The 13,737-nt window shown below is 41.4% G+C and overlaps 2 long non-coding RNA genes across 2 annotated transcripts in view; one reads left to right on the plus strand and one right to left on the minus strand.

Moving 5' to 3' along the window:
• The window catches only part of LOC122207601, an 89,900-nt gene that overhangs the window by 44,996 nt on the left and 31,167 nt on the right, over positions 1-13,737 (plus strand). The window lies entirely within an intron of this gene.
• Positions 3,597-6,818, minus strand: LOC122207602. Its single transcript, XR_006196941.1, has 4 exons — positions 6,664-6,818; positions 6,336-6,428; positions 5,487-5,623; positions 3,597-3,677 (listed from the first exon to the last, which is right to left on the minus strand). It is a non-coding gene; the product is annotated as an uncharacterized LOC122207602 (long non-coding RNA).

Raw genomic sequence — 13,737 nt, forward strand, 5'->3', positions numbered from 1 at the left:
GAGATTCACATTTATTTTTGTCAAAAAAAATTTTTTTTAATATTTATTTATTTTGAGAGAGCACAAGTCGGGGAGGGGCAGAGAGAGAGGGAGACACAGAATCTAAAGCAGGCTCCAGGCTCTGAGCTGTCACCGCAGTGCCCAACGTGGGGCTCTAACCTACAAACCACGAGATCACGACCTGAGCCCAGTGGGACACTTAATGGACTGAGCCACCCAAGTGCTCCTATGAGATTAACATTTAAATTGGTAGACTGAGTAAAGCAAGTTGTCTTCCCTAATGTGGGTAGACCTCATCCGATCAGTTGATGGCTTGAATAGAACAAAAAGGTTGACCCTTCTCTGAGTAAGAGAGAATTCCTCCTTACTGCCTGGGACATCAGCTTTTTCCTGCCTTCAGACTTGAACTGAAATTTTGGCTCTTGAGTCTGGAGCCTCCTGGCCTTTGGATTAGAACTACATTTTTGGCTCCCCTGGTCGCCAGCTTAGTGACTTAGCCCACAGATTTGGGGACTTGTCAGCCTCTTTAATCAAGTGAGCCAATTCCTTATAAATCTCTTTCTTTATGTCAATCTGTCTTTCTTTCTGTCTAACCTCTGTATCTAGATATATCCATCCTATTGGTTCTGTTTTTCTGGAGAACCCTGACTAATACACTTAAGTCCTGGATTTTAGAAATATTCTAGAGAAAGGAAAAGAGTTTGATCTACCTTTCCTGGAATTGGATTAACATGAGACATGCTTTTAAAATGATGCTTACCCTTTGATACCTTTTCATCTCCCAGATGCTTCTCATCTAAACTCTTCTTCCTTTTCCAAGATTTCAGGCTCATAGGACTTGGACGCTTCCATCAGCCCTCCACTGTAGTACCTGACCAACGCCCACCCTGTCCTTCACTCAAGGCCCACATTTTCCTTGCTTTTGAGTCCTCTTGCCAACCTCACCCCATCAAAGCCCCAACTCAGTGTCGTAGGTCTGAGGTTGGTCGGGGCGGCGGGGGGCCGGGGGGAAGCAGCCTGCTATTCAAGTGATGCATGTGTAGCTGAAAGCTCTCTAACCTTCTCAGAGTTATTTGCTAAATGACTTGGATGAAATATCAAGTAGTTTAAAAAAATGGGGTGAGGTTTGTAGGCAGAGTGGGGATGACATTTTGAGTAATTGCCTAGTGGGCAGGCAGAACAGCCCTCCTGACCTTCAGTCCGAGGGTAGGCACCTCCTATGCCCTTGCTGCTTTGACAGATTCTTCTCTTTTCCATTTCTGAAACCACAGCTTCTCCCAAAACAATAACAAATAAGCACTCCCACAGAAATAGCAGTGGAGATTCTGCTGCTGACACAAGAAAAGAGGGAGGGGGCAACCATGTGCATGTCTCTGATGGATCTTTATAAGTTAGCAAATACTTATGGTTTTGAAAAGCCCATTTTAGAAGAATATAGACTGGGGCGCCTGGGTGGCTTAGTTGGTTGTGTCCGATTTGGGCTCAGGTCATGATCTCATGGCTCGTGGGTTCAAGCCCCACATCTGGCTCTGTGCTGACAGCTCAGAGCCTGGAACCTGCTTGGGATTCTGTGTCTTCCTCTTTCTCTCTCTGCCCCTCCCCTGCTCGCTCTCTGTGTGTCTCCCTCTCAAAAATAAATAAACATTAAAAATTTTTAGAAGAATTAGACTTTTAAAGATGATGAGAAAATCAGAAGTCTTATATTATGTGTGGCTATAAATAAAGAGCTAAAGAGCTGGCAGGAGAGCAGATGTCAGCGGAGGCATTAGAGGTACCCTGTTTTCAAGGATGTTGGTTAGTCAGATCTGCACTGAAACTGCTCTGGCTTAAAATACTTAGCACCTAGCATATTGTAAGATCTTCCCTGCAGGTTTCCTGTGAGAAGGAGGGGGAGGATTTAGGGGAAAGATCATGATTATAATATGAAACTACAAACTCCTTGCATCTATTTCCATGTTTAAATATATTTAGATCTTTCTCATGTTAAAAAAAATTCTTTTTTTTGAACCCTATTCCTCTTGCTGACTTCCACTCTATCACTGTCTTCCTTTGTATAGACAAACTTCTTAAAAGAGTCGTTTTCAGGGTTGTCTGGGTGGCTCAGTAGCTTAAGTGTCTGACTCTTGATCTCAGAGCCTACTTAAAAAAAAAAAAAAAGACTTGTTTTCAGAGCGCCTGGGTGGCTCAGTCAGTTGAGTCTGACGTCGGCTCAGGTCATGATCTCACAGTTCGCGAGTTTGAGCACCACGTCGGGCTCTGTGCTGACAGCTCAGAGCCTGAAGCTTGCTTCGGATTCCGTGTCTACCTCTCTCTCAGTTACTCCCACACTCACACTCTGTTTCTCTCTGTCTCAAAAATAAGTAAATATTTTTTTTAAAAAAAGGGACTTGTTTTTAGCCAGTATCTCCATTTGTTTATCTCCCATCCACTCCTCAGCATTGGAGAGTTGATCCCCCACCCCCACCCCGCCCCGCCCTGCCCCCGCTCCCTTGTGCTTCGCACCTTTGTTTTACCTAATGTCACAGAGCAGGTGCCACTCTTGGCCACTACTTCACTCAAACTGCTGCCATGGCCCTCACTCTGTTGGTTCCCCACCAATCTGACCATTCCTCTTCAGTTCTCTTTGCCACCTCTTCTGATCTGTTCATGCCATAAATGTCACTGGTCTCTAGAGTTCTGACCTATTCTATGCCTTCCTGTCTGTGACTTCAGTTATAATCCATCACTCTTGAGTTGTAGATCTCTACTGTCTGTTGGGTATCTGCTTTTGAATGTGCAACATGTCCCATACTGAACTTACCTTACCTCCAAACCTGGTTCTTTAAAAATAATAATAGTTATTATTATAATTCTTATTAGAATAATATATGTGGGCTCGTAGCCCACAGTGATCTGTGCCACAAACCTGCCACTGTTCTCCTTCCCTTTGGCATTCCCTCATCTGGTCAGTCTGGGGTCATGACAATGCCAACTCCTATGTAACTCTCTAACCTGTCCCCTCTTCTCCAACCTGATTCATGCTACTAAATCAGGCCACCATCATCTCCTCTGGATTCCTGCTACATCTTCTCTCTGACCCCCTTCCTTGCTCCAGCCTATTAATTCCGTGCCCCCTCCCATTTGCCGTCCACAGTGCAGCTGAAGTGGCCCTTGCCAAACAAAGTTCTGATCATATCCTTTTCCATAATTAAATTCCTTCCATCCTTCTCTAAAGCAGCTCTCAGGCTGCACTTTGATCTCTTCAGCAAGGCTCCCCAGTTTTTTGTCACGTTACAAATGTAAAAGACCTCAGTATTCTTCAGCTTCCACTGTCCCAGTCCTGCCCTCCACCCCTCCCCAGTTCTTGCACATTATGCCTCAGCCACACCAAACTACTTTAATTCCTGAAATTCCCTGCTTTCTATGAGTTTGGGCCTTTGTACTTATTCTCTCTGCCTAGAACACTCCTGTCACGCCTCTTTATTTTCATATCAGTTTTAGTTAGCTTTCAGGCTTTGGTTTATACCTTACTTCTGTAATCTACTACACTAACACACCAACCTGGGATTATGCCCCTAACGTCCCCAGCACTTACCCCTTTTGTACCACTTACCATGCTCTCTTGAGACTGGTGAACGTACGGTAAGCATCTTGTAGGCAGGGATGACGTGTTAGACTCCCAGGCCCTCGAATAGTACCTTTCACATAATAGATGTTCAATAAATATTTGTGATATCATTGAATGATTTCCATAATTACTTTGGACATGTTTCTTATTAAATCAGTTGAACAAGTCATATAGAGCTCACAGGGAGAGAGCACAAATGAGGTCCAAGGCCTTAATGTCAGTTTTTGTTTTGTTTGTTTGTTTCTTTGTTTATTATATTTTTAAGTAGACTCCATGCCCAACATGGGGCTTGAATACATGATCCCGAGATCAAGATTCATAACGCTCTACTGACTGAGCCAGCCACGCATCCCTGTTTTGTTTTGTTTTAATTAAAGCAAAAGTTTGGATTTTTGCAGTTACTGGCTGGCTATGGGTCTTAATGGGCTTATGGGATAGTATAGTTAAACCTAGACTCCAGCTAGCTGACATAGTCCAATTCCAGACCTTTAGATTTTTTTTTTTGAAGAAAAGCTTTATTGAGATACAATTCATCCATTTAAAGTATATAATTCAGGGCTCCTGGTTGGCCCAGTCGGTTAAGCATCTGACTTCGGCTCAGGTCACGATCTCATGGTTCACTAGTTTGAGTCCCACATCGGGCTCTGTGCTGACAGCTCAGAGGCTGGAGCCTGCTTCAGAGTCTGTGCCTCCCTCTCTCTCTGCCCCGCCTCCACTCATGCTCTGTCTCTCTCTCTCAAAAATAAACATTAAAAAAACATTTTTTTAAGTGTATAATTCAATGATTTTTAGTGAGTTCACAGAATTGTAGAACAACCATCACCACAGTCAATTTTGAGCATTTTCATCACGCCAACAAGAAACCCTATACCCATTAGCAGTGCTCCTCATCTCCATCTCCTCTCTCCTCCACTGGAAACCAGTAATCTACTTTTTGTCTCTATGAATTTGACCATTCAGGATATTTCATATAAATAAAATCATACAATCTGTGGTATTTGTGACTGGCTTCTTTCACTTAGCATGATGTTTTTAAGATTCATCCATGTCGTATCATTTATCAGTATTTTATTTCTTTTTATTGCCAAATGATATCCATTGCATGCCCCATTTTGTTTATCCATCCATCAGTTGATGGATATTTGGGTTGTTTGCACCTTTTTGGCTAGCATAAATAATGCTGTTTATGAACATTTGTGTACAAACTCTTATGTGGACGTAGTTTTTATTTCTCTTGGGTATATATATATATGGGAGTGGAATTGCTGGGTCATATGGAGGACTTATGGTTCTTCTTCTTCTTCCCCTTCCCCTCCTTCTCCTTCTCCTCTTCCTCCCCTTCCCCCTCCCCCTCCCCCTCCTCCTTCTTTTCCTTCTCAGCTACACCCAATGTGGGGCTTGAACTCATGACCCTGATATGGAGTCTGATGTCCTACTGACTGAGTCATCCAGGCACCCCAGGACTTAGGATTCTTAAGAACAGAGGTTGCTTTACACAATGAGCTCAAAAACACATGAAGCACTAATAACTCTTGCTCTTTAATTTGTTTATTTACTGACAGGCAAAGTTTTACAGCTGACTCTTTGAAGAATTGGCATTAATCAAATTTCTCTATCTGATACAAAGTAGCCAACGAATGTGCAAAGTCCAGTTTTCCTGTGTAGGAGAATAAAGGTCTTCTTGGGTTTAAACGGAAGTGGGAGAAGTTAATATCTGTCTCTGCCCATTTCTACTCCCACTCTGCCATACTCCTGGACCACACAGGGCTGGCTGATGGAGTCACCCAGGAAAGCTTCAACTGGGAAAGCTGGCCTAGGAACTGATTTTAGCCATAATTAGATCACTGCTTCCATCTCTGTATTTATGATAAGAACTTACTGTTCCTTTTGTATGACATCTGTCTCTGGCTCTTCTTTGTTCATCTCCATCATCTCTGCCACCATATACACTCCTGTCTTCTCCCTGCTCTTTCGTTTTTCCTCACTCTCCTGGTCATGTCAGACTGTTCCTTGGTCCTATTTAAGACAATAAAGTTATGAGACTCATGTGAGTTTTAGTATATCATATCCAGATAAATACGGGCACCTTAAAGTAGTTGTCCTGGGTGGCTATACATTTATTCCAAAACTTCTGTTGTTACTTAAACTATTTTGGTTATTTATTATGTAGAGTTGCTCTCAAAACCAGTCTGAGCCCTACAAGAAGACTAGTTTCATTTCCCTTAATAATCACCCCTAGTATTGCAAGGGCCTCCCACTCTGCTTGTATTTATTTGCTTGTATTTATTCCCAGTTCCCTCTTTCCTTTCTTGCTCTAGTCCCCCCAATAAGAGGAGTTCTGGGTTCATATAGGGACACAGAGACACAGTGAAGGGAGATTGGCATGTTTCACAAGACTTTGACCTTTAAACAAAGCATGCTTAAGATGCTCCAGTGTTCCATTTCTGCTTTGTGATCCCCTCCTCAGCCTTTTTCAGATGAAAAAAAAAAACCCATAAAATAGTAGGGATGGGAATATGGCCTTGAATTGTTCTCCTCTCAGGGGGAGAAATGAGTAGGGAGAGGTACTTCCGAGGGCTCCATTTCCTTCCATCCTGGGTAGTTAACGTTTTACCAGCAGTTCGTTCGCCTCTAGGGGAGACAAGGATCATGTTCCAGCCCCACCCCGCTGCTCAGGGTAGAGGGCACTTTGTACAGAGCTGTGATTTGAGAACAGCCTGCATCTGACCTTATTCTTATTTTCGAGTCTGTAGCTGCCTGTGATCTTGTATCTTCTCAGCTCTGAGGATTTTCATACTCTCTTCCTCTTTGAGTTTCTGCTCTGGGGAGAAAATGAAGATGTTTACTAGTGGGGGGAAAATAAACCCTGAAATTTGCAAAATAAAAATTAACATATAGCTGAGCTTCCTGCCCATCATGCCTCCATCTTCTCCCCAGCAGTTTCTGAACCTCCCCAAACCCCAGTGAGATTTTGGTTGGTTGTACAAATATACCTACAGGATTCCCTTAACGAGGGAGCTGTGTTTGAAGGCTTTGTGTTCTTGTTACCATCTTACCTGCTTTTCTCTTTTCCAGAGAATTCTCCTTCTCACAAATGGGTATGAGACCAATGGTCGAGAAATACAGCCTCCGTTCACCCTTCTATTAATTGCAGAATAAGTGATGCAGAGGCTGGTTAGATAATATAGCTGTGGGTAGAGAGCAAAAGGAAGCATTGGAACACCTGCCAGGGATGAGACCAGAGATCACCATTAGTGAATGAACATCCCTGGAGCAGAGGAAGGGAGGAGGTGGGAACAAGTAAGGGAGTCAAAGGAAGCCAAAGAATTATAGGAACTGAGGATATAATCTATAGGGGAATGAGGGAGGCTAGGCAGAGGATTTTGGTGGTCTCTTCTCTAGTGCCTGAAAGGACAGTTGCTTAATTAGTGGCTATTATGGGCATGGCCTCAGGGTAGATTCTGGGGATATAGAGATAAATAGATATAGTCCCTACTTTACAAGTGTACAGTCTAACAAAAACAAGTACAAATTAGATGAGACTTTCAAACGTGTGGTATTGTGGACTGGGATACTGCTACCATTACTAGCAGTAACATTTTTATAAATTGAAGTATAGTTGGCATATAATATTATATTGGTTTCAGGTGTATAACATAGTAACTCGACAATTATATACATTATGAAATGTGCACTTACAAGTGTACATCTGTCACCATACAAACTTATTACAGTGTTATTGACTGTATTCCCTATGCTGTGCTTTTCATCCCTGTGACTTAATTTATTTTATAAATGGAAGTTTGTACTTCTTAATTACTTCCACCTATTTCACCCATCCATCCCCACACTTCCCCTGGCTGGCAACCACTGGTTTGTTCTCTGTATTTACGAGTCTATTTCTGTTTTGTTTGTTTAGATTCCACATATAAGTGAAATCCTATGGTATTTCTCTTTTTCTGTCTGACTTATTTCACTTAGCATAATACCCTCCAGGTGCATCCACGCTGGCAAGGTTTCATTCTTTTTTATGGCTGAATAATATCCCATTTTGTGTGTGTGTGTGTGTGTGTGTGTGTGTGTGTGTGTGTGTGTATCACATTGTCTCTATCCATTCATTTATCAGTGGATACTTGGTTTGCTTCTGTATCTTGCCTATTGTAAATAATGCTGCAATAAACATAGGGGTGCATATATCGTTTTGAATTCACGTTTTGTTTTCTTCAGCTAAACACCCAGAAGCAGAATTGCTGGGTCATATAGTGTTTCTATTTTTAATTTTTTGAGTAACCGCCATACTGTTTTCCCTAGTGGTGGCACCAGTTTACATTCCCAGCAGCAGTACACGTGTTCCATTTTTTCCACATCTTTGCCAACACTTGTTACTTCTTGTCTTTTTGATACTAGCCATTCTGACTGGTATGAGGGGATAACTTATGGTGGTTTTGATTTGCATTTTTCTGATGATTAGTGATGTTGAACATCTCTTCCTGTGATTCCTGGCCATATGTATGCCATCTTTGGAAAATGCGTATTCAGATCCTCTCCCCATTTTATTTTTTATTTTCTTTTATTAAGTAAATTCTCCACCCAACATGGGGCTCATGAAACTCATGACCCCGAGATCAAGAGTCACATGTTCCAGGGGCACCTGGGTGGCTTGGTGGGTTAAGTGTCTGATTTCAGCTCAAGTCATGATCTCGTAGTTCGTGGGTTTGACTCCAGCATCAGGCTCTGTGCTGATAGCTCAGAACTTGGAGCCTGCTTCAAATTCTGTGTCTCCTCTCTGCCCCTCCCCCACTCACACTGTCTCTGTCTCTCAAAAAGATGAATAAACGTAGAAAAGAAAAAAGAGTCGCATGTTCCACTGACTGAACCATCCAGGCACCCTTCCTCTGCCTATTTTTTAATTGGGTTACTTTTTTGTTTGTTTGTTTTTGTTTTTGTTTTTTATAAATTTTTTTTTCAACTTTTTTTTTTTTATTTTATTTTTGGGACAGAGAGAGACAGAGCATGAACGGGGGAGGGGCAGAGAGAGAGGGAGACACAGAATCGGAAACAGGCTCCAGGCTCCGAGCCATCAGCCCAGAGCCTGACGCGGGGCTCGAACTCACGGACCGTGAGATCGTGACCTGGCTGAAGTCGGACGCTTAACCGACTGCGCCACCCAGGCGCCCCTTGTTTTTGTTTTGATGTTGGGTTGTATGAGTTCTTTATGTATTTTGGATATTACCCCCTTATCAGATGTATCATTTTCCTCCCGTTCAGTAAATTGCTTTTTCATTTTGTTGATGGTTTCCTTTGTTGTGCAAAAGATTTGATGTAGTCCTAACAGTTTATTTTTGCTTTTGTTTCCCTTGCCTCAAGGAGGCAGATCCAGAAGAATATTGCTAATGCTAATATCCAACAGATTACTGGCTATGTTTTCTTTTAGGAGTTTTAGGGTTTCAGGTATTAAGTTTAGGTCTTTAATGCATTTTGAGTTTTTTGTGTATGGTGTAAGAAAGTGGTCCAGTTTCATTCTTTTGTATGTAGCTGTCCAGTTTTCCCAGCACTATTTTTTGAAGAGACTGTCTTTTCCCCATTTTGTCTCCTTTGTTGTAGATTAATTGACCATATAAACATGGGTTTATTTCTGGGTTCTTTATTACGTCCCATTTATCTATGTGTCTATTTTTGTGCACGTAGCATATTGTTTTAATTACTGTAGATTTGTAGTATTGTTTGAAATCATGATACTTCCAGCTTTGTTCTTTTTTGTCAAGATTGCTTTGGCTGTTTGGGGTATTTTGTGGTTCCATACACATTTTAGAATTATGTATTCTAGTTCTATGGAAAATACTATTGGTATTTTGATAGGGATTGCATTGAATCTGTAGATTGCTTTGAGCAGTATAGACATTTTAATAGTATTAATTCTTCCAATTCACGAACGTGGTATATCTTTCCAATTATTTGTGTCTTCAGTTTCTTTCATCAGTGTCTTAAAGTTTTCAGAGTACAGGTCTTTCGCCTCCTTTGTTAAATTTATTCCTAGGTATTTTATTCCTTTTGATGCCATTGTAAATAGGATTATTTTCTTAATTTCTCTTTTTGCTACTTTGTTATTATTATAATGAAATGCAATAGATTTCTGTATATTAATTTTATATCTTGCAGCTAACATTTATTGTTTGCCTACTGTCTTCTAAGCATTTTACACATGTACTAACTCATTGACTCCTGACAATAGCCCTGTGAAGTATGTATTGTTATAATCCCTGTTTTATGGGTAAAGAGTCTGAGGCACAGAGACATTACAAGTAGCTTGACCGATGTCTCAGAGTAGGCCCTCAGGAGCAGGACCTCCAGGTGGTCTGGCTCCAGAATATGTGCTCCTAAGTAACATGGTCATCCAAAGAGTACGCAGGAATTCTGCTGCTTCACATTTGCATGCCTTTGTACCACTGGTTTGCCCTTTTGCCTCTAATACTTTTTCTAAAAGACTCTGGTCAAGCAGAGGATGCTCCTTTGACATCTTCTCTGATTTCTTTTGCCTATCTCAGGGGGGCAGTCACTTTCCTTGGAGTTTGAATAGCACTCTGTCAAATCTTGTTAAACTACACAGTAGTGTATTTGTTGCAATATCTGATTCCTTGTGTTATGAGCTTCTGGAGAGCAGGGACCTTTTTTTTTTATGGAAAATTTCAAATAGTTGCAAAAATAAAGCTAATAATAAAATGTATCTACATGTACTCATTGTGCAGCTCCAGCAATTATTTCATAGCCAGTATTGTTTCATTTATACTCCCCTCCTCAAACTGGGGTATTTTGAAGCAAATTTCAGACATCAAATAATTTTATTAAGATTTCAATTATATTACTAAAATATAAGGTATCTTTACAAAAAACATAACCACGATACCATTATTGCACTAAAAATGAGTACTTCTTCAATATCATAAAATATTCACTGTTCAGATTTCTGTAATTATCTCCTAATTTTCTCTCTCCCTTTCCTTCTCTTTCCTTCTGCTGTTTTTGTTCCTTTATTTCTTCCTTTTCCCACCCCCATTTTTTTAAAGCAGAGTTGTTTGAATAAAAATCCAAATAAGGGCTTTAGTTTTTAATCTCCGTGTTCTCATTAGCACCTGGCTTAGTGCTTGACATATAGTAAATCCTCAATAAATGTTTACTGAATGAATGACTCATCAGAAATCTATGCACATAAGTGGAATTCGTGTAACCTTACTGCCATAGTTGGTTGGTTTCTTGGGGTGGCTTTTGGTTTCTGGTCCCCTTAGTTAGGGACTGACTCAGATGCTTGCTGCTATCAGTGCTTGTGAATGCTACTAAAGGTGTGAGGACAATCAGAGTATCCGTGACTCAGACATCTACAGGCTAGAAGGAAATGGGCCAGACTTTCTTGTCTGTTTTTTGTTCTTAGTCTCTTGTTATCTCACTTTGAGTTTGGACGGACCATGTTTGGCTTTTTTGCTATTTCTTCAGAACAGGGATCCTGAAGGAGCTCCTCAAGAGCATGAACAGAGTTCACATGGTACAGTGGTGGGTTCTGCACTTGATGGAACAAATTGGCTTTGAGATAAAATTGAAATAGATTGAAATGCATACAGATCTTAAGTGTACAATCTGATTTTTGGTAAACGTATGCATCCATGTAATCACCACCTGAATTGAGATGTTGAACATGTCAGTCAGCCCAGAACGCTCCCTTGTGCACCTTTGCAGTTAATTCTACCCCCTGTGGTGAATTCTAACATCATTATTATCACCTGTTCTTGAGTTTCATTTAAATGGCATCATGTAATACGTGTTCCTTTGTGTCTAGCTTCTTTTGCATAGCATAATGTTTTGGAGATTCATCCATCTCATTTTAGCAGTAGTTTGTGCCCTTTCTATTGCTGATTAGTATTCCCTTGAATGGATATACCACAGTCTGTTTATTCATTCACATATTGAGGGATATTTGTGTTGTTTCCACTTTTTTGGCAATGATGAATAATGCTGTTATAAACATTCTTGTATAGCTGTATGTATGGACATCTATTTTCATTTCTCTTGGGTAGATACCTAGAAGTGGGATTGCTGGACTATATAAGTATATTTAACTTTATAAGGAAATGCCAGATTCTTTTCCCGAGTGGTTGTGTCATTTTATATTTCCACCAGCAGTATGAAGAATAATACCAGCTGTTTCCTATCCTTGTGACAGTTGGCATCAGGAGTCTCTTAAAGTTTAGCTATTGCCAATAATTTTTTTTTGAGTACTTCTCTAATTCTTGCAGAATAGATTACTCATTTTATGCCCATCACATGGAATACTCTACCAACTCCCCAGTTTTTTAATTTTATCTGTTTTAGGTCAGAGTTTCCTAACATGGAATATACATGAGAATCACCTGGGAGTTTTTCCAAGTAGCCCAGGTCTCACTGCAGACTCACTGTACCAGTTTTCTCAGGGATAGTTTATGGGATTATATTCCAAGCTAAAAACCACTGTTTCTAGGCTCAAGTCCTACCTGTGATAGCAGAGGTTCTTCATCTTGGCTACCCATTGAAAGTATCTAGGAGCTTTTGGGGTGCCCGGGTGGCTCAGTCAGTTAAGCATCCAACTCTTGAATTCAGCTTAGGTCTTGAATTCAGCTTAGGTCATGATCTCTTGGTTCATGAGATCAAGCCCTGTGTCAGGCTTTGCACTGTAAGTGCTTGGGACTGTCTCTCTCACTCTCTCTTTCTGCCCCTCTTCTGCTTTCTCTCTCTCTCTCTCTCCCTCCCAAAATAAATAAATAAACATTTAAAAAAATATTTGGGATGGGGCGCCTGGGTGGCGCAGTCGGTTGGGCGTCCAACTTCAGCCAGGTCACGATCTCGCGGTCCGTGAGTTTGAGCCCCGCGTCAGGCTCTGGGCTAATGGCTCAGAGCCTGGAGCCTGTTTCCGATTCTGTGTCTCCCTCTCTCTCTGCCCCTCCCCCGTTCATGCTCTGTCTCTCTCTGTCCCAAAAATAAATAAATGTTGAAAAAAAAAAAAATATTTGGGGTGCTTTAACCAATTACCAGAGCCAGGGTTCCGGCCCATGATAATGAAGTCAGAATCTGTGGGTGGGACCTGAATACCAATTGTTTTTTAAAATTTCCCAGTTACTCTACTGTATAGCGACATTTTCCATTGGATTTCTTTCTGTTTTCTCTTGTGGCATGTATTCCTTTTTATTTTTATAATACTTTTTCATGGCTTATCTCCTATTGTAGGCTGTATGTTCCCAGAGGTAGGGCCCTTGCCTTTCTCATGTCTGTGTCTTTCATGGGGTCTGACACTGACACTTACAGTATAGCATGTGCTCAATAAGCATTTCACGAACACACAAATTGGTCATCAGAAAAATCACAGTCACAGGCAGATTGTATCCTGAGTCTCAGGGTCCCCGTCTTCCCCGGGCTCAGAGTTGTGATGACCAGTGTGGGTAACTCCTCTGTGAGACAAGACAGAAAATTGCCGTTTGGTGTTTGTTTTTAGGCATATCATTGGGAATAAGAATTACTTGTACATATGGGGTAGAGGAGCAGGGTTGGGTAAGGAGACAGATCTAATTGGAATGGAGGGGTTATACTAGAGTTGTGGTAAAGAAAGTAAAAAATATTAGTAAAGAGAAAGAAATTTGAACTTATCTGATAGGCCAGGGTAGGCCACTGTAGATTCTTGAACAGGATAGTGAACCAGTTTTTAGGAAGGTCATGAGGCAATAGTGAGCAAGGAAGATTGCAGTAGAGAGACCGGAGACAAGTCAGGCTATACTTCCACAGAGCTGTCGAGCATCTGGGTTGTTCAGGGTCATGGGAATGGAGCAAACAAGGTATGGAGAGGTGTTAAAGAATCATCAGGCTTTGATGATGTATCGAATCTGGGAAATAAAAGAGCAAGGTCTGAGGAAATGGGGGTGGCGCAGAGAGAGGTGAGTGAGCTGTGGGGTTGGGAGGGGGAGACCCGGTTTAAATGAGGGGTAATTTCATAAGGAGTTCAGATGTTAGTGTCATGAGATCTGGGAAACAGCCCTCTCTAGTAGGGCTAGAGAGACAGATGCAGGAGCCATCTCTGGAGAGGTCCTCGAGGCTGTGGAAGAGGGTGGTGTGGA

Source organism: Panthera leo, chromosome E2, assembly GCF_018350215.1.
Source record: "Panthera leo isolate Ple1 chromosome E2, P.leo_Ple1_pat1.1, whole genome shotgun sequence".
Classification (NCBI taxonomy): Eukaryota; Metazoa; Chordata; class Mammalia; order Carnivora; family Felidae; genus Panthera; species Panthera leo.